The sequence below is a fragment of the Mauremys reevesii genome, linkage group 2, assembly GCF_016161935.1.
Source record: "Mauremys reevesii isolate NIE-2019 linkage group 2, ASM1616193v1, whole genome shotgun sequence".
In the NCBI taxonomy this organism is placed as follows: Eukaryota; Metazoa; Chordata; order Testudines; family Geoemydidae; genus Mauremys; species Mauremys reevesii.
The window spans coordinates 51,250,300-51,271,974 of NC_052624.1; positions in this window are offsets into that span (position 1 = coordinate 51,250,300).

Consider the following 21,675-nt stretch of genomic DNA (forward strand, 5'->3'; position numbering starts at 1 on the left):
AGCATTAGATCTAAATAAAAATACCAACCTTATAATTCTGTAACAAAGGACTAAATAGTTGTTTTTACCAAAGCACCTACAATGTGCTAGGCACTGTCTCTGCATATCGGAAGACATTGTCCCTGCACAGAAGAGCTTATAATCTAAGAAGACAAGCCACATATAAAGGGTCAAGGGGAGACAAGAAAAGTGTACAGTCAAAATATAAATAATTTTAAAAATATATTTTTCTAGGTAATATCAAAGAGAGTCATGTATAAAAATTCCTATTATATATGGAAGTAAATAATGGAAATAAAAAGTAAAATGCAAAGAAAATGGTGTTTAATAACTATTCAGAGACAGACAAAAATAAAAGTTGTAACAAAATACCTCAAATTCTTAATAAGGATCTAACCACAGTAGGCATTCTAATTTCAAGGCATTATGGAGGCATGGCTTGCAACTCCATAGTTAAGACCACATAATGAAATGTTCTTAAAATGGGGCATACATTATTGTTTTTCCTTATATGTAGGTAGCCTTTCACTCTGGAATTTCACATAACATATGTCTATATATGATATATTGTATTTATTAAGTCTAATGTATATTTGAATATACATTAGACTCAATAAAAATAATAAAGAGCCCAGTTTCAAGATACCATAGAAATATTGTGTTCTTTAGTTTAGAGCATTGTTTCTCCAGTCTAAGAATGCCTTATAGTTTATGAAAATGGAAGTACTGATTAAGCAAAGCACTTACCCACATATTCACGTGCTTAAAATTAAGCATATATTTAGGCTTTGTTTGATTAAAGCAGAAGGAAGATAGGATGAGATCTCACTGTGTAATCTGGCATAGCAAAGCTGCATTGAAGTCAATTTATACTAGCTGAAAATCTGGCCCCTTAGGGCATTATGCCATTGAACAGCAATAGAAATTATTGCAGCTACCAAAAGAAAATGGAAGACAGAATCATTTTTTTCTGGTGGAAGCATAGCTATCAGCCTCCAGCAGGGTTATGGAAATAATATGGGAAAATCTGAAATTGTAGTAACTTACATTTTAACTATTTCTCTAAAAAATTGTGTAACTGCACAGTCCCACAACATATATTTGAAAGAGCCTATAGCAAAAGTGTAATGCCAGCAGTAACCAGAATCAATTTGGTCCCTTCCATATAATCTATGTGAGGTTTGGCTGTCACAACCCAGTGGTCCCCTCCCTCAGGGGGTCCCTGGTGAGGCAGATTAGCATTGTATGTTGCTAACACTGTTGCAAACATTGCAAGGCATTTTGGGAAGGGTTAACGGGTTAAAGGTATGAATGAGGAACAAAAGGTTTCTTTACAGGCGACAAAAGGCCGGATGGGGAGGAAAGGAGAAAAGAATGGGTTAACTTGATGTTTTAGCTACACTTGAAAAATAAGGAGCTGACTTCAGCCCTAGGCCATTGCACACACTCTGCTACCTGCCAAGAAAGAAGGGTGGGGAGTCCACCCACCCTGACCAGCCGTGAGAAAGGGGAGTGGCTGAACAAATTGCAGGGGCTGTAAAAAGAAGCAAAACAACAAGGTCAACAAGGAAAAAATAACCATCTCATGGCAGCCGGTGTGTTTTGGGGAAAGCTAAGAAGACCACAGAAAGCCAGTTTGCACTGGTACAAAGAGCACCGGGAACAAAGGGCCATGAACAAAAACACCCCTCAAAAAACCCATGACTTAAAAACCCTCTCAAAAGCCAAAGCAAGTCGGAGATTACAGCAGACCCCGGACGACCTGGGCCCAGGACAGAACTCCTGTCTACCCTTCTCTCTCTTCTTCTTACATTACGCACAGGCTTGGCCAGCCTCGAGTAGAGCATGTATGAGTATGAAAGCGGGATAGGGCTTGGGACTCTAACACTTCCTTCCTTCCTCTGTGTGATAACTCTTCGCTGTTATTTTATTTTATTAATAACCCTTTAAAATTTAGACCTTGGTGTCCTCCACCATCTCCTCCCTGAAAGATCCTCTAGCCTCAGCCTGATCACCTGACACCTCAGGCAGATTGGTAACTGAAATCTGTCACATGGCAGGTTCTGTGCATTAGCTGATGTTTGGTATTCAGATGATTAGTGCATAGAGATGATTTAGTAGTATATTTCCAAACATTTTCCTAAAATTTAGAATGAGGATCCGCATGAAATTTAATATCTAACTCCCAGTTATCCACATATCTTTTATGTGGAGGATCCTGAACTTTTACAAGTATGTCATAGATCATCTGCCTTTATTGTTAGACATTAAATATTACATTTTTGTAATTTGTTCAACATCTGATAATTTAAGTAATATTGTCCAACAAAATATGAGTTTTTAAGTATTTAAAATAATGGGATGTCTAATTATGCTATTAAATTGTTTATTATAAACTATGCCTAATTGTAGTCTGTCCTCAACTAATCACAGGTATCCATAACTGTCTACATTCTTCTAAAAAAATTGTATATATCTAGTATGACCACAAAGGTCCCAGTTTTTATGCAAAGACAATCTCGGTGGAAATGATGGACAGGAATGGAAGGTATTTAAGAGTTTTTGCAGCTCTGGCTCAAATAACCATTATGTGGCACTATCTTGTTGTCCAGAATCTCAGCTCCCATCTTTTTTATAAATGTAAGTCTCCAGCTGTTACAGTTATGAAGTAAACTGTAACCAGTGTGGCGATGAGTCTACAAAGAGCCTGGAATAGCTCTGAGAGGTATGACCTGCCACATTCATCTCAATATAGTGTTAACCCACATGCCCAGTGATGGTGATTTAAATGTTAACATTGTTAACCATTTAATTTCTCATGTAAGAAAGGAGAGGGAAGTCCATAGACTTGCACAGTTTCCTGAATGATGTCTCATTTTGGAGCCAGAAGAGGGTGGAGTTTAGGAGATACCCCCCCTTGTTTTTCTGCCTCGATCAAGAAATCAAACCTAATGAGTTTAGCAAAGCCTCTTGTAATATGCAAACCCCACCAAGGGATGGCCAATTTTAAGGAGCTTAAAGAGCTACACAACAATATACTATGATTAGCCTCTGATTTTGGCAATCATATAGGCGAAGGGTTATTTTGTGAGTGGAACTTGGGAGACTAACATCACCTTTTTTGCATAATTTGACCTCTGGATATGAAGATATATGATTGTTCCAAAGAGATTCAGTGTTATTGGGTCACTTTGGCATTAGTCAGCAAATGGACCCAGTTGTGTAATTAAATTGTAGGTTCAGTATGGAAACACCGAACCACTCTTTACTATTTTTTTATAAAGCTGATCAACTTTAATTTTATATCTATGCATGTTCAATTAACAATATATCCATTTTATGAGAAATTTAATTGGAAAAACTTGGAAAAGATAATGTGGAGGAGAAGTTTCCTCTTAGTGGTGTTTATCTGAGAAAAAATATGAAAAGCTAGGTTATTTTGGTAATGTAACACTTTTTTTCTAAACTGAACAGCTGCAATGGGAGGATTTAAATTTATGGCTACATGTACTCCAAGGTATCTAGGTGAAATGGAAGCCCAAGAGAAATTGCCTAAAGTAAGGCCTTAAGGGAGAGTGCCTGTTTTAATTATAACAACTTTGGATCTAGAAAATGCCAAAAAATATTAAACAGCTTCAATATACTGAAAAAGAAGACTTTGGGGGCATCACAGGCAAAATGTGAGGCGTCACAAGCATATAATGCAATCTGATTATCAATATTACTGACTTCTTACTGATAATAGCGTATAGCTGTTGGAGCAACATTATGCTTAATGTAATGCATCCAGGAGGAGGTGCCAGAGACAGTGACTGAAACTCAGGATTGGATGAAGGGAGACAAGTCAAGAGTAGACACCGAGTAGACAGCTGCATAGAAGTCAAGGTGCATAAGGAAACTGTCAGACTTGGTCATAAAGGAATTATTAGGGACAGTTATGAATGCAGTTTCAGTGAAACAGAGAAGACGGAAGAAAGAAGGGAAGGGACAAGAGATGAACTTAAGGCTAATGTAAATGAATTTAGAAGTGAAGAGGACAATGGAGATGGGTTGGTAGTTGGAAAGGCAAGAATCTGGTTCTCTATATAAGTACACATTGATGGGATGTCACTTCAAGATACACAAATGCAGAGAAAAGGAAGAGAACTTGATTGTGTTGTTCCTAATCATTTGCTATTTTTAATTTAGGGTTTTCCAATGTCTTTAATCTCCCTCTCCGTGCTCCCAAGTCACATGTGGAATTGTGAGTTGGTGCACTGAAACTGAATCTATGCCTGATGCTTATTATTAATAAGTTACGATAGCAGCATCAAAATTAATTACTTGTTTCCAAATGTTTACTGTAATGGATCCATGAAAAAAGAGAAATGAAAATAGAATATAGGAGGAAATATTGTAAGTCAGCATATAGTTTTTCCTTCTCTTTAATCTTCTTACATTCTTCCTTTCTTTTTCCATGTCGAAATGCTGAGAAATGCCAATAGTTTGTGTATTCCTAATACAATAAAGGACGTCAGTACTTCCCAGCCAGAATATGAAAATTCAAAATAGTCCTTAATATTTAGCCAAAGTGAAGCTACTTTTAATCTTCTGTCCAGTAATCTACAAATCTAGTAATTGGTGTTCTAAACACAATTTCCATCAGCATTATCCCATCAAAATTAGGTCTGTAACTACCATACTTTCAGCAAATCCTTTACACAGATTTTAACATTCACTCTTTTTTAGCATTCAGTCATACTAGTGTGTGGTGAAGGCAGTTTTACTAATGAGATGTCACAACACCAAGTGGTTACTTTTAATTTAGCCCAAGGTAGAATTCTGTAGTTTAGAGCCAGTGATCCATTGCTAAATTCAATTTCCAAATGTTTAATTAATGTATGTATACAATTTAATGATATTTAATTTGGTATGCACATTTAAGATAGTGTGCTTATCCTTTTTCAAATAAAATCCTGAATAGGTTACTAAAAATTACTGAAGATATATTTTTTTCTATGGAAGCATGAACCAACATTTCTCTTAATTAATTTTGTCATTTCACCCATTATACTGTGTGTTTCCTCTAAGGACTTAAATAAATAGCCAGTTATTTCTAGGAAGAAATGCAGAAGATAAATTTGAAAACACCCTCTTTGGTTTTGACTGCAGGTTATAATAAGATATGTTGTGTTCCACAATGAAGTTATCTGAATTCTGAAAAAACATCAGAAGATAAGTATATTAAATAGATAAAGCACTCTGGAGGACACCTGATTGTGCAGTACGGTTTTACATGAAGAGTTTCAGTTCCAGGCTATGGAACTATGAAGTAAAGCTTCTGTTCTGGATCAACTCTGAATAAAATACTGAACAATCCATGCAAATTCCAGGCCATCCTATAAATTTCAATATAGCATAATATGAACTAATAAAAATTATGAGAGAAACAGGAAAGTTTATTTTATTAAAGCAATGAATATCTATTATCGTCCCTGACTATATCCTTAATTGTCATTAGTATTTATTTATTATTTGTGCTTTGATAGTGTCTAGTGGCCCAACCTGAGATCTGGGCCCCATTGTGCATACATATAACAGCAGACAATCTTTGTGCCAGAGAACTTATATTCTAAACAAGCAAGGCAAAGGAAGCATTAATATCTTCATTTTACAGATGGAGAACAGAGGTAAAAAGAAAGGACGTGATTGGCCCCATGATCACACAGGGAGTCTGTGGGAGAGCCAGAAACTGAACCCATATCTTGTCAGTTGCAATCTGGTGCCAAAACAACAAGATCCATCCCATTCGAAAATCTTGGCAGTTGCTATATACAGTGTAAGTTTACAGTTACCTTCATTAATTATTTGCCTGTAAATTCTGAATAAAAAATTATCTTAAACTTGTCTTTCTTTATTAAATGGTTTTTCAATTTGATTTGAATAATTTAGAAAATTTAGCTGCTACTCACTAGATTTATAATGCACTTGTGTCTTCAAAGAGTCATATATTTTATTTCTAACCATTGAAGAAACTGCTGGTTAATGAACCATACTTCAGGGAGCCATTAATTGATATAAACAGTAGTGCGTGCTCCCTACCATTTAGATATAAGTTTTCCAAATAAGCACCATACATCTTGAAATTCTTATACAAATCACATGTATATTATTTTATGAAAATACCTTAAGATAACGTCAGTTATTCCAGACATTTAAAGGTGGGGGGACTTTTAATATAAAGATCTCATGGTGCAAAGTCAGTACAATCCATATACAAATAATTTGATAGCCTTCCACATTGTTGAATAAACAAGGCATAACCCTGAATATGGAAATCAAAGGCTGGCAATTTCTTTAGACCTCTGTTAGAGAATGTATGGCACTTTCTAGGGAAGTAAAAGTCTGTCCAGGAAAGTTTATCCCATGTCCCATAGGCACACCAACATTTTCTTATTCATGCTTCGGTTATCAGCATGAACTGGTTTCCTTCCATCTCTGTTGGGACCAGTGCTGAATAAAGTTGGTGTGAGGGAACAAGGAAAGGAATGCAGAAGACCTGTATTGTCATTAACAGTAATATAGATATGACTGTAAAAAGTTGGGGATTAGGGGATATGTTGCCTTCATCTCCCAGTGGTTGCACCTATGGTAGAGCTGGTCATCCTGTGAAAATTTCCCATCCCATGAAATTTTTAAAGATTTCACAAATATTTCCTCTTCCATATTAGGATGAACTCAAGACCTTTCAAAAATTTTCATAAAGAATGGGAAAATGAGACCCACCCATAATAGGCAATATCCCAGTTGTTAGAGCACTCACCTGCAATGTATGAGACCCAGGTTCAGGTCTCTGCTCCTAAGCTTGGATGTGCACAATTGATCCACAGTGTTATAGGCTTGGAAGAATTGCAGAATTCTGCCGCAGGATAGGTAAAGGCATGACACCCGAGGGAGTGCGGTCAGAGGAAGGGGACAGAGATGCAGCTACCCCTGTAACTGCAACAGAAAAAAATAACATTTTGCAACCCTTTACATGTTCACTTCTCAGAAAATGGAAAGAAAACCTAAAAAGACTTGTCAGTGCCTCAGCCTGCCACTTCTGACTTACTAGTGAACATGGTAATTGCATAGTAACTTCTCAGTACTTAGTAATAAAAATAAATCAAAGTTAACTTATACTCTGAACACAAATGTGAATGTTCATCAGAATTCTGCATTAAGCAGTACTTCCTTCATTAGCTACTTGGTGGAAGCAGATGTTTACACCAGGCGCAATAATGGAGACATATCTGAGAGAAAAATACTGAGAGCATGTAACAATGCGAGACAACCACTGCTGAGTATATTGTTTCTTTAAATATATCATTCATTTCAGACACATTTTTCTTTCCATTTACAACAACGTTTTGAAAGGGGAATAAGCTAGAGAACAAGACGTCCACAAGCAATACCCGGCACTACTAATGTAATGCTTACAAGTGTGGCAAAACTGGATATAAACAAAACTGCCCTCCTTGTAGCATATCTTTTCTACATTCTTTACAACATTTCACATAGGTCAGACTTGAATTTGTTTAGTTAACGAGCAGCTTACTTAATACTTTAGGAATTTTAGCGCACAATGGTCAATTGCAATTGTACCTGAAGAGTGAAGGGTCTGATTTTAAATCAAATTAAGTGTACAGTAGCGTATGTAAGCTGTGTGCGCAATTGTGTCTAATTTGTGTGTGCAGTTACCGTGGAAGTGCAAAACTCTGGAAACTGCATGTGTAAGTGACCATAACACATGATATTTTGGCACACAGAGTTAAATCTACTTTGAGGAAAATCGTTTCCCTTTCTGAGGCCATGTCTACACTGCAAACTTTGGCCAATTCAATTTACATTTTCATAAAGCCGCCACATTTAGTATAACTCTTGTGCAAAAGCTTCTGGGCTCATCTTTTGAATGTTGTGAAGGTTTCCTTTGAAGATGAGGACTGATAGGTCAGATATAGAGTGATTGTTCTGTGAAAAGTATTCGTTCACAGGCAACGTGGTGTTTTAGTGTTTTGTCATTTTCCTGTGTGAGTGCATTTGAGAGAGTAGTGACTGTCTGGTTTCACACACATAGTTGTTCAGGAATTTAGTGCACTGGATGAAGTACACCACATATTATGATAGGTATGTGTAGGATCCATGGATCTTGAAAAGTGTGTTGTGGGAGGTGTTGGTCATTGTAGCAGTAGAGATTTGTCTGCTGATTTTGCATCCGTTGTTTTGGCAGGGTCTGGTGCTGCTTTCAGTTGGTATGTCCTGGGGCACTTACTTCTGATCATGGATTTGGAGAGGTTGTGGGGGGTTGTTTGAAGGCCGGAAGAGGAAGTTCAAGAAAGATTTCTTTCACAATGGGGTCCTCATTGAGTGTGGGTTGTAGTTGTTTGGGTTCCAGTGTGGGGTGGTAGGTGGCAACTAGAGTGTGTGATTGAAGAGGTTTTTATTTCTATACTGAAGCAGGTTCTCTCAGGATATTTGGATGGCTCATTCCATGTTGTGATCTACTTTTCTGCTGGAATGTCCTTGTTTGGTGAAGGTGGCTTTAAGTGTGTTAAGTGGGAAGAGGTTAACCCTATACTGTGGGCTGAGGAAGCTATGCCCCTCACCCCTGCTAGGCATGCACCAATTGGAACCACAGTATAAAAGGGAATGGCTCAGCTCAGTCTGGCCTGACCAAGAAGGAGAGAGGATGTGTGTTGCAAGCTCCTGCCTGGGAGCTGTCAGAGACCCAGACCACAGAGGCCAGGCCCACCAACACCCATGTGAATACCTGGCTGTCTGCAGATGTCCACAAGGGGAAGGAGTCATTGGGAACTTTGGCTGCTGATTACCCGGAGGACCAGAGGACCCATGGACTACAAAGCAGGAAGACAGGGTAGGAAGTAGCCCAGCGGAACCAGACTTTGATCCAGTTGTGAACCTAGGTAAAGAGTCAGTATATTTTGAAGGGATCCCTGCTGACCCAGTGGAAGATACACTTGCCACTGATAGGGCCCTGGGCTGGGACCCTGTGGAGAAGGGAGGGGCCGGGTCTCCCTTCCCCAGCTGCCACCCACCCCTGGGTGGCGGTCCTCGCTCTGCCTGGCCTCTCGTCCATACTTCTCTGCTCAGAAGTGTAGTTCTATTAACTTTGGCTCCTAAGCCACACTGCCCTGCCCTGCTGGGCGGTCCTACTGACTCTGGCTGCTAGGCTACACTGCCCTGTACAGAGAGGCAGCCCCATTGACTCTGGTCGGTAGGCCACACTGGTTTAGTCCCATTGATTCTAGCCATTAGGTTGTACCCCACTGCACTGAAGTCCTATTGAGTCTGGTCACTAAACCCGACGGTCCTGAACCTAAGGACAGCCAACCTGACCCTATCAATTAGGCTATACCACCCTGAGAAGAGGAGCAGTCCATTGGACTTGGCTGAATGGCCATAGTGCCCCCCCAGGGATGATGGGATATACCTGCCCCGCAACAAGCTATAAAGAGGAGGGTGATCAATTGTTCTTCATGTCCACTGAAGGTAGGACAAGACGTAATGGGCTTAATCTTAAAGCGAGATTTAGGTTAGATGTAAGGGTATTTAAGTTCTGGAATAGGCTTCCAAGGGAAGTTGTGGAATTCCCATTACTGGAGGTTTTTAAGAACAGGTTGGACAAACACATGTCAGGGATGGTCTAGTTTTATTTGATCCTGTCCCAGCATAGGGGGCTGGACTTGATGACATCTTGCCAGAGGCAAAAGTAAACCGATCCGGTACGGCAGCGGTCCCCAACCTTTTTGGCACCAGGGACCGGTTTCGTAGAAAAAAAAATTTCCGCGGACCTGTGGGATGGTTTTGGGATGATTCAAGCACATTACATTTATTTTTGTACTTTTATTTCTATTATTATTGTAATATATAATGAAATAATTATACAACTGACCATAATGCAGAATTAGTGGGAGCCCTGCCCCCTATCTGACCCCCACCCACTTCCTGCCCCCCCGACTGCCCCTGCTCAGGACTCTGGTATACCGGTAAATCCTTTAAGTTACTTTCACCCCTGCTTCCAGCCCTACATTTCTATGATTTTTTAATACCCAGTGCTTATTTAAAATGCTATGCAGATTCTGTCCTCAGATACCCCTTGGGTTTCCACCACGTTTTAGTATGAGTCAGAAACATACCAAGGGTAGAATTTGACCTCAGAAACAATAACTCTGCATGCACAATCACAATTTTTCTAATCTGAATAACACTGCTATTTTATTTTATTTTATTTTCTAGAAAATAATCCAATAGCTAACATCCTGGTAAATGTTCATCAAACATTACATTCATTGCTATTATTTTTGTTAGAATTTGCATTTACATCCTTTTAAATTCTCTAATTCAATGCCATATACTCTTTCTCAAATGAACAATGTCATAATTACATTTTCAATTATGTTTGCATAAACATCCTTTCACCTTGTTTTGTGAAGTTGTCTGGAAGGGGATGAATTTGACAGAATTTCCGTCACCGTTTCTGATCTGGGAAAACAAATGAACTATTTTCATTGTAAAAGCACAAAAAGAAAGTGCAAGTTGGATATTAGTTGCAGTTTTAATAGCAGCTAATCTTACCTGTGAGGTTTCAGCTGCTGGATGATCCTATTTAAATCACTTTTGATACCAGAGTTTGCATTATGAAGCATACGCTATATCTACCTCTTCCAATGAAAAAGGGTATTATTATTCACAGTTATCAGAATTCATGCTAAAACAATACACTTCTTTTCAGAGAAATTTGCTATCTTATTTCCTCTAGAATAATTTAGCTTTACATTTCAATAGAGCAAACACATACATTCAGGAACATGCTAATTTGTAAGGGTTGGATGCTGCAACCCTGACTCAATGTGAGTAATTCATACCAATATGAGTGATGCCATAGACTCACTGTGACCAAAGATTGCTCATGTGAGGAAAGGCTGGGGATAAGGCCCTCAATACACCAAGAAGTTACTGAAATGGGAGACATATTGAACTTGTGGTGGGTATAGTTTTGACATGTATTTTGTTCACAATTGAACTAATCTAAGATAACAAAAAAGATTAAAACTTAAATATTGAATTTACATCTATTTGCACATGACTGGAAACCTCATACATATTATATGCTTTAAAGGAAGAATTATGCAGTTTGTTAAATATTTGATCTATATTGTGGCCCGGCCTTCTGTGACTGCACAGAGGCATAAGGACACTTCCCACCCTTTGTGCAGCTTATGTAAAGGATGGCCATGATTGCAGCCATGAGCTCAGAGGAGTTCTGTGCCTTAGATCTCTCTCTCCCCAGGGGAACTGGGTGGTGAGTAGGTGGAGCCATAACTTTGCCCTCACACATCAGAGCTGAGCAGGTATGTGAGGGAAATATGTTGTATCCCAAAAATTACACCCCACCAAGTACAACCAAGACCCATGGGAAATATTTAGCCCTTGGTAATAAGTAATTTATTAGCTCTAATTTAAAAAAAAAGCGAACATTGGTCGGGACTCGGGACAAACAAGTAAATATCGGGACAGTCCTGATAAAGTCGGGACATCTGGTCACCCTAGTACCCGACCAGCTGGGGTCAGTCATGGGGCCAACGTTTTTATTAATGACCTGGATGATGGGATAGATTGCACCCTCAGTAAATTCGCGGATGACTCTAGGCTGGGGGGGAGAGGTAGATATGCTGGAGGGCAGGGAGAGGGTCCAGAGTGACCTAGACAAATTGGAGGATTGGGCCAAAAGAAATCTGATGAGGTTCAACAAGGACAAGTGCAGAGTCCTGCCCTTAGGACGGAAGAATCCCATGCACTGCTACACACTGGGGACCGATTGGCTAAACAGCAGTTCTGCATAAAAGGACCTGGGAATTATAGTGGATGAGAAGCTGGATATGAGTCAGCAGTGTACCCTTGTTGCCAAGAAGGCTAACAGTATATTGGGCTTCATTAGTAGGAGCAATGCCAACAGATTGAGGGAAGTGATTATTCCCCTCTATTCAGCACTGGTGAGTACTGGAGTATTGCATCCAGTTTGGGGGCCCCCACTACAGAAAGGATGTGGACAAATTGGAGAGAGTACAGTAGAGGGCAACAAAAATTATCAGGGGGCTGGGGCACATGACTTATGAGGAGAGGCTGAGGGAACTGGGCTTGTTTAGTCTGCAGAAGAGAAGAGTGAGGGGGCATTTGATAGCAACCTTCAACTACCTGAACAGGGGTTCCAAAGAGGATGGAGCTCAGCTGTTCTGAGTGGTGGCAGATGACAGAACAAGGAGCAATGGTCTCAAGTTGCAGTGGCAGAGGTGTAGGTCAGATAGGTTATTTCTATCATGGAAAGGATGATGGTGGGTCATTATAGCAGGTGACTACAAGCGAGGAGAGGATAGTGTATGGCAAATCACTTTGAGATCAGCTGCTGAGTGTTTGAAGCTAGTGATGTGTCAGGAAGGCTCCTGAAAATTCTGCTATGATGCCACCAATATTCAGTTATCTTTTGAAAGATAAGAAAAGTAAAGTAGAACCTCAGAGTCATGAACACTGAAGTAATGAACTGACCAGTCAACTGCACACCTCATTTGGAAATGGACGTATACAATCAGTGGGGGAAGTTTAGGTTGGATATTAGGAAACACTATTTCAATAGGAGGGTGGTGAAGCACTGGAATGTGTTACCTAGGGAGGTGGTGGAATTGCCATCCTTAGAGGTTTTTAAGGCCCAACTTGACAAAGCCTTAGCTGCAATGATTTAGTTGGTGTTGGTCCTGCTTTGAGCAGGGGGTTGGACTAGATGACCTCCTGAGGTCTCTTCCAATCCTAATCTTCTATTATTCTATTATGAGAATCTGAACCTCAGTTAAAAATATGAGCAATCAAAGACTTCAATCTGGAGAGTAAGCTTTGGAAAATAATTCATTAAATGGCAGTTCATGTGGTCCAGAATCTCAGAAGTCCTGTTGTTCAATTCACACTTTTTACTACATAAAAAATAATCATCAAAGATAAGTTTATTTTTAGTTATGCTGAGAAGGAAGGAGTCCATTATATCTCTCACCCTATAGATGTGGCAGAAAATGTTTGCAGTGATTCTGATAATACAGACAAAACACTTTAAGTAAATTGCATTGATATTGTGAGGAAATGATGTTGTGTGTGTTATATTTAATTGAATAAATAGTGGGTAGGGAGTAGCAAATCTCAGTGACCAATCATACTTTAGAGCCTGATTCACAATTCCAGCTTTATTCCAATGTAATTCCACTTATTTTAGTGAAGTTACAGTAGCATAAAACTGGAGTAACACAGTGGTGAATCAAGCGTCCTAGTCATCCCCCAAGTCTGTTTTCATAGGCTTGCTGCTAGTCACCAGTTCTTATCAGATAATTGCTGAAGTGTAAACTATTTCCCATGTCTTATTTTAGCAGGTTTCCAATGATATTTAACATGGTCTGAAACTGCTTATTTTGAATTCCACATTGTGAGTCTATAATGCAGCCCATTTTGTATAGTTAATGCTTTGTATTATGTGTTGCAAATAAGTATTTAATTTCCACTTCAGTTAAAAGGCATTTATTGTACAGTAAGAATCAATTGACTGCTACAAGGACCCTTTTTATGATTTAATCCATTCAACAAGAAAAGTCGGTTGCTATCATCATATCCTCAAAATTGCATCAACAAAAAATGTAAAATTAATATATTATTAGCAATAAAATATGGGTATCTAATTGACATGGAAAAAGATATATAGAAAAAATTAACTATCAATTAGCATACTTCCTAAATGTCAATAAGTGTTTTAATTAATTGTTCCTTCATTAATTAATTCAAATCAGATTTACTTCCTCGGTTTCGTTAAATGACAATTAAATGCCTAACTAAGTCCTAAGTCTTTCGAATTTATTATGTGAAAAATGTAAGCAGTTTGCATCACTGTTTGCATCTTGATTCATTGGCACTGAATTGTGTTTTGTAATGCCATCTTTTAAAATAGAGCATGAATCTCAGTTGACTTCAAAGAATTCTTAAGATTGGTATGTAACTATTGTGAAGTGTAGGAGAAAATATAAGCAAACTGTCTGACAAGACGAGGACGACTACTGTTTGTCCAGCCAGAGGTTTACCTTCATGTATTCTTCACTGCCCGGGCATTGGTGCTACATAGCTGCGAGGGCGAGGGGGTGAGGGGAGGAGAGGCTTAAAAATTGAGGCTATGGCTGCCGAAAGTGAATCAAGCTTACCTTTGCCTTTCCGGGTCCTGACTTGCTGGGATCAGCCATCAGGACTGCAAGCTGAGATGACAAGTGGATATAGCCTGTGGCTACTGAGGTGGAAAACTTTGAGGCAGGGTTAAGCTTGAGTGAAATAATGGTTTTTAAAAAGAGCATTATCCGAATGTTATCGAGTTTTATTATATTCATTTCAACATATAAAATATAAGAGGATGCAGGTCTCAGGAACTAGGTGACCTTGACAAGCAATTAATAACACAGTCCAACAGAGACACAAACAACAATAGCAAACCAACAGCTGTTGTCTGCAAAAAAAAGATGCCATTCAAAAAATTGAGAATTGCCCACCACAGCTCCTACAAAAATGTAGTCCCCCAAAATAAAAATCCATTCTTGTACCCCACCCCCACCACACATCTCAGCCCTCCTCAGGCACCTGCCCATTTAGAAGGGCTTTGCGGTGTGCTGTGAAGGTCAAGGCATTTAGTATTGAGAAGGGGGAACCAAATTCAACATCAAAGGGTCCCCTCACCAACAGCATCTTGTCTTATATACCAAAGGAGCTCCATTTTGAGAGCTCCCCAATCTCAGCTGCAGCAGCGTTGTACAGGAAGAGTGGCAGATTCTCAGCTAGGTAGGTCCCAGGCCATTTGAGGTTTTTATAGATCAAAACCAAACACTTCAACCTCCATTCAGAGGCCAACAGGCAACCAGTGCAGATTCTGGCACACTGGTTTCATGTGCTCATAGTGAGATACACCTCTTAACAAGCAAGCCATCACCCTCTGCACCAAACTGAGTTGTCAAGTTGATTTAAGATAAAGCCCTTCACTCTATCTTGAAGTCAAAAAGGCCTGGATGATGGTAGAGAGGTCAAAACCTAAAAGAGTTGACCGGATGCAGGGGGAGGAGATGGGGGAAGGAGTGGAAGGGAAGCATCCTACTCCCTGCTGCTATGTGATTGTCTAACACTGTGCTAGTTTAACAAGACATCTAAATTACAAACTTGGCTCTGATCCTGCACCATTAAATTCAGTGGGAGCTTTACCATTGTCTTCAATGAGCTCAAGATCAAGTCCTTGATTCTCAATCAGCTGATGTGCACTCTCACTCAGAGGCCAATATAATCCTTGCCTTATCATCTAGCTGCTTATCCAATTTACACAGGTAATTTCACTCTACTCTAGATTAAACTGGATTTCCATACTCCAGGCCTCACTACGTTTTTGTAAATGGGATTTGCCCAACTTGATATTCACCAACCATCATGTACTGATGACTGTTAGTATGAATTAAAGTTCTCCAGAAGTGAATTAAAGCTTTCAGTAAGAACTAAGAAAAAAGTTCTGTTAAAGCTGCAGGTGGTAAAATTATCTAATTCATCTAGGCTTTATTTTAATAGAATTCTTTAAAGACAGCTTTTGTTATTTCCTAGGGTTTCTTAAAAGGTGTTTTAATAAACACTTTTCTGTTGCCATGAATCTTTTTCATCTGCCCACCACTTTCCCCCCTCCGAATGTCCTGTAGACGTTATCAGCATTAACTTATCTTAAAAGTCTTCATTACCTGTAGTTGTTGATTATTTCTAGTTCGTACATCTCTTTCCCATTTAGCATTTTTAATCACTGATTCCACAGAGAATAGCTTTGAGGATTTTTTTTTCAATTTTGGGTCGCACCAGGGCTACTTCTGTGAAATTCAATTAGAACCTCATAACAGTTCTCCACAAATTTCATCACTTCAAAAAAAAAGAAACCAGTCAGATCTTGAAAGGAGCACTCAGTAACGCCAGAGAGGGTTTATTAGCACTTTGTCAGAAAAGTGTATTTGTTTTAGGTAGATCAATCAAAACTACTTCAAATGACAAGTCCTTGAGCTCTGAATGGTGTGGGCCAAGCATTCAGATTGTGTTGGAAAAAGGCAAGAACTCTGTCTTTGTTTAAAAGACTAGCGAATGAGCCAGCTCTTAACTGCAAAATCATTTATGGAGAAATTTTATTTTTTCCTTCAAGTTTAGGTAAAGAGGGGACCCTCAGCTCCACCACCATTCATTTTGCCGCCTTGTTCTGCACCAGCAGGGCAGCCATTAAGTCTTGCAATATGACTACTTTTCATTTATCAAGCATTCACTTCCCAGTGAACGTTTTCCTGCTTGCAGAAACCACCATCTGTTTTCACAAAACCTAATGGTGTAAACTACATTGATGTGATGTAGGATTAAATTGCAGCAATTGTATGCCCATGCTACATCAGCACAGCAGGGCAAAATTGCATTTGTGAGGGCCAGAGAGAAGGATGTTGCACTAATCATGATGCAATAGTAGTGGTGTCATTAGTTATATTGGTTCAAATTTCTCTAATGCACAAAAATGTGGAAATGTGAGGTTTTTAGAATATCATCACTTATTTCATATATCTGGAGGCCAGAAGAGACTATTATGGTAATTTGGTCCAGGGACCCTAGGGGGGGTGGGGCATCTGGGGCAATTTGCCCCAGGCCCCGCAGGGGCCCCCACAAGAATGTCTGAGGCTCCGCCCCAGCCCCGCCCCTGCCTCCACCTTCCCGCATCCCCCGGTTCCTCAGCATGCCGCATCCAGGAGCGGCCCTGGACAGTGCTGCAGTGGCATGGCTACAGCGGGACCTGAGCTCCTCCCACTAAGAGCCGTGTGGTAAGGGGGTGGTGCTGCAAGCTCCAGCGGGCCAACCGGCAGGAGCTCAGGTCCCACCGGAGCCATGCTGCTACAGCGCTGTGCAGGGTCGCTCCTGGACGCGGCTCGCTGAGGCTCTGGGAGAGGGAGGAGGCGGGGGTAAGCGGCATGGTAAGGGGCCGGGCCCAGGAGGGTTGGATAAGGGGCAGGGAGTCCCAAGGACAGTCAGGGGACAGGGAGTGGTGGGGGGTTGGATGGGGCAGAGGTTTTGGGGTCAGGGGACAAATGGGGTTGGATCATGGGTGTTCCAGGGGTATGTCAGGACTTGGCGGGGCAGTGGATAGGGGTTGGGGCAGTCAGGGGACAGGGAGCAGGGGGGTTGGTGAGGGGTGGGCAAGGCCAGCTTTAGGAAGTTCGGGGCCCAATTCGAATACCCAGCAGCAGTCTGGGTCTTCGGGGGCACTTCAGCGATGGGTCCTTCACTCACTCCAGGTCTTCTGCAGCACTGAAGGACCCGCCTCCGAAATGCCGTTGAAGACCCAGAGCGAGTGAAGGACCCACCACCGAAGTGCCGCCGAAGACCTGGACCGCCGCCGGGTGGGTAAAAATTAAAAAGGCACCTAAGTTAGGCACTCTTCTTTAGGGCGCAGGGCCCTCTTAGGCGCAGGTGCGAGGCCCTATTAGGCCTGGGGCCCGATTCAGGGGAATCGGCCTAAAGCTGGCCCTGGGGGTGGGGTCCCGGGGTGGTAGCTGAGTGAGGGCTCTCAGGGGGGGCGGTCAGGGGACAAGGAAAAGGATGGGTTGCGGATTCTGAGGGGGGCAGTCGGGGGGCAGGAAGCGGCTGAGGGTCAGATAGGGGGCAGGGCCAGGCTGTCTAGGGAGGCACAGCCTTCCCTACCTGGCCCTTCATACAATTTTAGGGCCTCAATGTGGCCCTCTGGCCAAAAAGTTTGCCCACACCTGCCCTAATGTCTCAAAAAAAAAGTGGCTTTGCATTTTAATTTAATTGCATGATAAGCTCTATATAGAAAGCACGCGTTTGCCCGCAGCATGCATCCCCACTACTGCGGCATTGCATTACCATTGGTTCTCCCCTCCCCTCCGACTACTAATCTAGAAAATTCTTTGACCTATATAAGCAGCCGTGTCAGGCATGCCCAGCACAGTGTCTACAGTGTTTGTAATCTTTGTCGCTTGTACTCTACTGAAATAGCATAACAAGCCTGTGGCTTTACGTTTTAATTCAATCATATGATACCCCCTTTTAATTTTAAAATATGGATCGGTTTGTTGTTAAGATAAGAAAAGGAGCAGACAAGCTGTTCATGTGAAAGAGCCTTTTCGAAACTAGCATATGGAAAAAACAAACTAAGAAGTACAATGTCCCAACAGCGCCTCAACTCACTCATGATTTTGTACATTGAACAAGAATTGGCTTTGTCAGTTAATTACAATGATGTGATTGAGGAAGTCCATAACACCTGGTGAGCGACGTCTCATTCTCTAGGACGGGAAGATGAAGAAACCTTAATCTGTTTTGGTCAATTTGGGTTAGCTCATTATCTGGTTAAAGATAAATATCATGAAAATTGACTGTATCTTTGTATACACCTGGTTATCACTACAGCAAAATTTTGGTATTGTGTCTCATTTTTTAAGTAAAGTTTAGTTGTTAATTTTTTTTAAAAAGTTTCATTAAGTTTTATTTTCTTTAGTTTGTTTGATGAATAAAAATAATGTCCTTTATGATTGAGTATTCAATAAATGTTCACCTTTAAATAAATAAATAAATAAAATTTAAAAAATTCCCTGGGTCCACACCCTAATGAAATGTGCTGCACATGCCTATGTGGGCAATGCTTCTTGATGTTGCCAAAGCATAACAAAGTAATATAAAGTAAAATTTAGAGCATACATTTTGCAAGATATTCTCCCTCCTGTGCATGATGGTTGTGACAGGTACTTCAACATCTATTTTAATTTCTGTCGCAGTTCAAATTGTTCCGCAACACACGGGGTACATAAGGAATTTTTTAATTAACTACCTGCGATGGTTTGGATCACAGAAACACCCTGGGAGCTGCCACCTGATGTGCCCAGACTACTTCTACCCCTGCTTTCCCTGCCAGCTCAGGACTCCAGCACCTTGTCTTGCTGAGCCAGACACTTCCGTCTGCTCCAACAAAGACCCAGGGTCTGAATTACTTGCCCCAAAGCTGCAAGTTTACCTGAAAGCAGCTAACAGAAGTGTTCCTGTCTTTAACACTCAGATGCCCAACTCCCAATGGGGTCTAAACCCAAATAAATCCGTTTTACCCTGTGTAAAGGTTATCAGGGGCGGCTCCAGACCCCAGCACGCCAAGCGCGTGCTTGGGCCGGCATGCCACGGGGGGCGCTCTGCCGGTTGCTGGGAGGGTGGCAGGCGACTCCGGTGGACCTCCCGCAGGCGTGTCTGCGGAGGGTCCGCTGGTCCCACGCGGCTTCGGTGGAGCCGCGGGACCAGCACACCCGCCGCAGGCACACCTGCAGGAGGTCCACCGGAGCCGCGGGACCAGCGACCAGCAGAGCACCTCCCACGGCATGTCGCCCTGCTTGGGGCGGCAAAATGTCTAGAGCCACCCCTGAAGGTTATACAGGGTAAACTCATAAATTGTTCGCCCTCTATAGCACTGATAGAGAGATATGCACAGTTGTTTGCTCCCCCAGGTATTAATACATACTCTGAGTTAATTAATAAGTAAAAAGTGATTTTATTAAATACAGAAAGTAGGATTTAAGTGGTTCCAAGTAGTAACAGACAGAACAAAGTAAATCGCCAAGCCAAATAAAATAAAATGCGCAAATCTATGTCTAATTAAACTGAATACAGATAAGTTCCTCACCAGTTCCAGAATGCCCCCTTTTACAGACTAATCTCCTTTTAGCCTGGGTCCAGCAATCACTCACACCCCTTGCACACTATCCTTTGTTCCAGTTTCTTTCAAGTATCCTGGGAGATAGGGAAGCTCTCTCTTTAGTCAGCTGAAAACCACCATAGAGGGGTCTCCCAGGAGTTTAAATGGACTTTCTCTTGTGGGTGGAGACCCCCTCCTCACTCCTATGAAAAGCCCAGCTCCAAGGTGGAGTTTAGGAGTTACCTGGGCAAGTCACATGTCCATGCATGACTCACAGTTTTTACAGGTAGCATCCATTGTTTACATGCTACCTTGAACGTCCTCAAGTAGACTTTTTATGTGGATTGAAGCATTCCAAGATTCGTTGTCCTTTAAGTGTCTCTTGATTAGGTACTTAACTTCAAAATTCCTTTCTCCAGGAACTGATCAAATGCTCTACTAAGGTTATTTAGAAATCAAGCCAATACACAGCCAATATTTATAAATTCGAATACAAAAATGATATATGCATGCAGATAGGATTAATAGATTCAGTAGATCATAACCTTTATATAGATATGTTACATAGCATATGTAGCATAGATTCAGTTGATCATATTCCAGTTATGTCATATTCCCATAAAGCATTATGGGGTACAGTGTCACAGTACCTAACAAAATGAAAGATACCAATGGAATTAATTGTTTGCAGGTATCAGCACATAGTCAATGATCGTAGGGGTTAGAAAAATGAAATGTACATATCTTTCAGGATTTGAGAAGAGAAAGCAGAAGAAAGCTAGACAGATGCAAGAAGAAAAGGGAAAAATAACTCTTCACAAATTTCTTCAGGCACAATCCAAGTCAAGTCAGTTGACTGAGTTGAGTGATGCTGACATTCAAGGCTCTTCAGAGGTGGGATGTGAAAGTGGTGTTGTAAGAGAAAAAGAAAAGGTGGTGTGTGAGGAATCCAAATTATTACCACATTCAGAAAACAATGTTATGGTTGTTGCGGAGAAAGAGAAGGAAATCCAGCCTCTTTGGATAGACAATGGAGAACACAGCGGTAACACTGCTATAACGGAGAAACTGGTACAGTCGACTGGTCCTGCTGCTGTAGATGGGAATAACGAAGAAGAGTGATGAAGTAACTCTGCCTCTTGGAAGTACCTAGATATAAAGAAAAGAGATCTTATTGTATTTAAGGATCCACCACTTAAGCCCAAAAACTTTCCTCGTGATTCTTTTGGCAGGAAATTGCCGATAACAGTTTTTTCTAAACATCTAAGTAATGGCGAATGTATTGAAAGAGATTGGATGGTGTGGACGAAAGTGCAGCAATATTTTGTTTTCCCTGCAGTCTCTACAGAAGTGAAACTCAAACTAACCAATTACATCATTCAAAATTTGTCGAAGGTGGAATTGCCGATAACTGGAAAAAGATTTACGAGAAAATCAAGAGTCATGAAGAAAACGCTTTACATTTCAGCAATTACATTAAGTGGAAGGAATTATTTCAGACACTCAGTGATAAAAGAGGCATTGATGCAGCATTACTGCATAGTATTAAACAGGAGGAAGAAAAATGGCGTAAAATATTAACTGCTGTTGTTGATGTAATTCTTTTCCTAGCAAACAATAATCTGCCATTTCGTGGTAGCCATTCTACTGTTGATTATGATGACTGTGGGCTTTTCTTGTCAACACTGAAGCTTGTGGGCAGGTACAATACTGAGGTGAAACAACATCTAGAGATGGTAGCTCAATGCAGAGAGTCTGGTCAAAGAATGCAGGCTCACTACTTGTCATGGCGTAGTCAGAATGAGTTATTGAAACTGTGTGGGGAGAAGATCTTACTGAGGAACTTAGAATCTTTTACAAAATAAAAGAAGATTCCA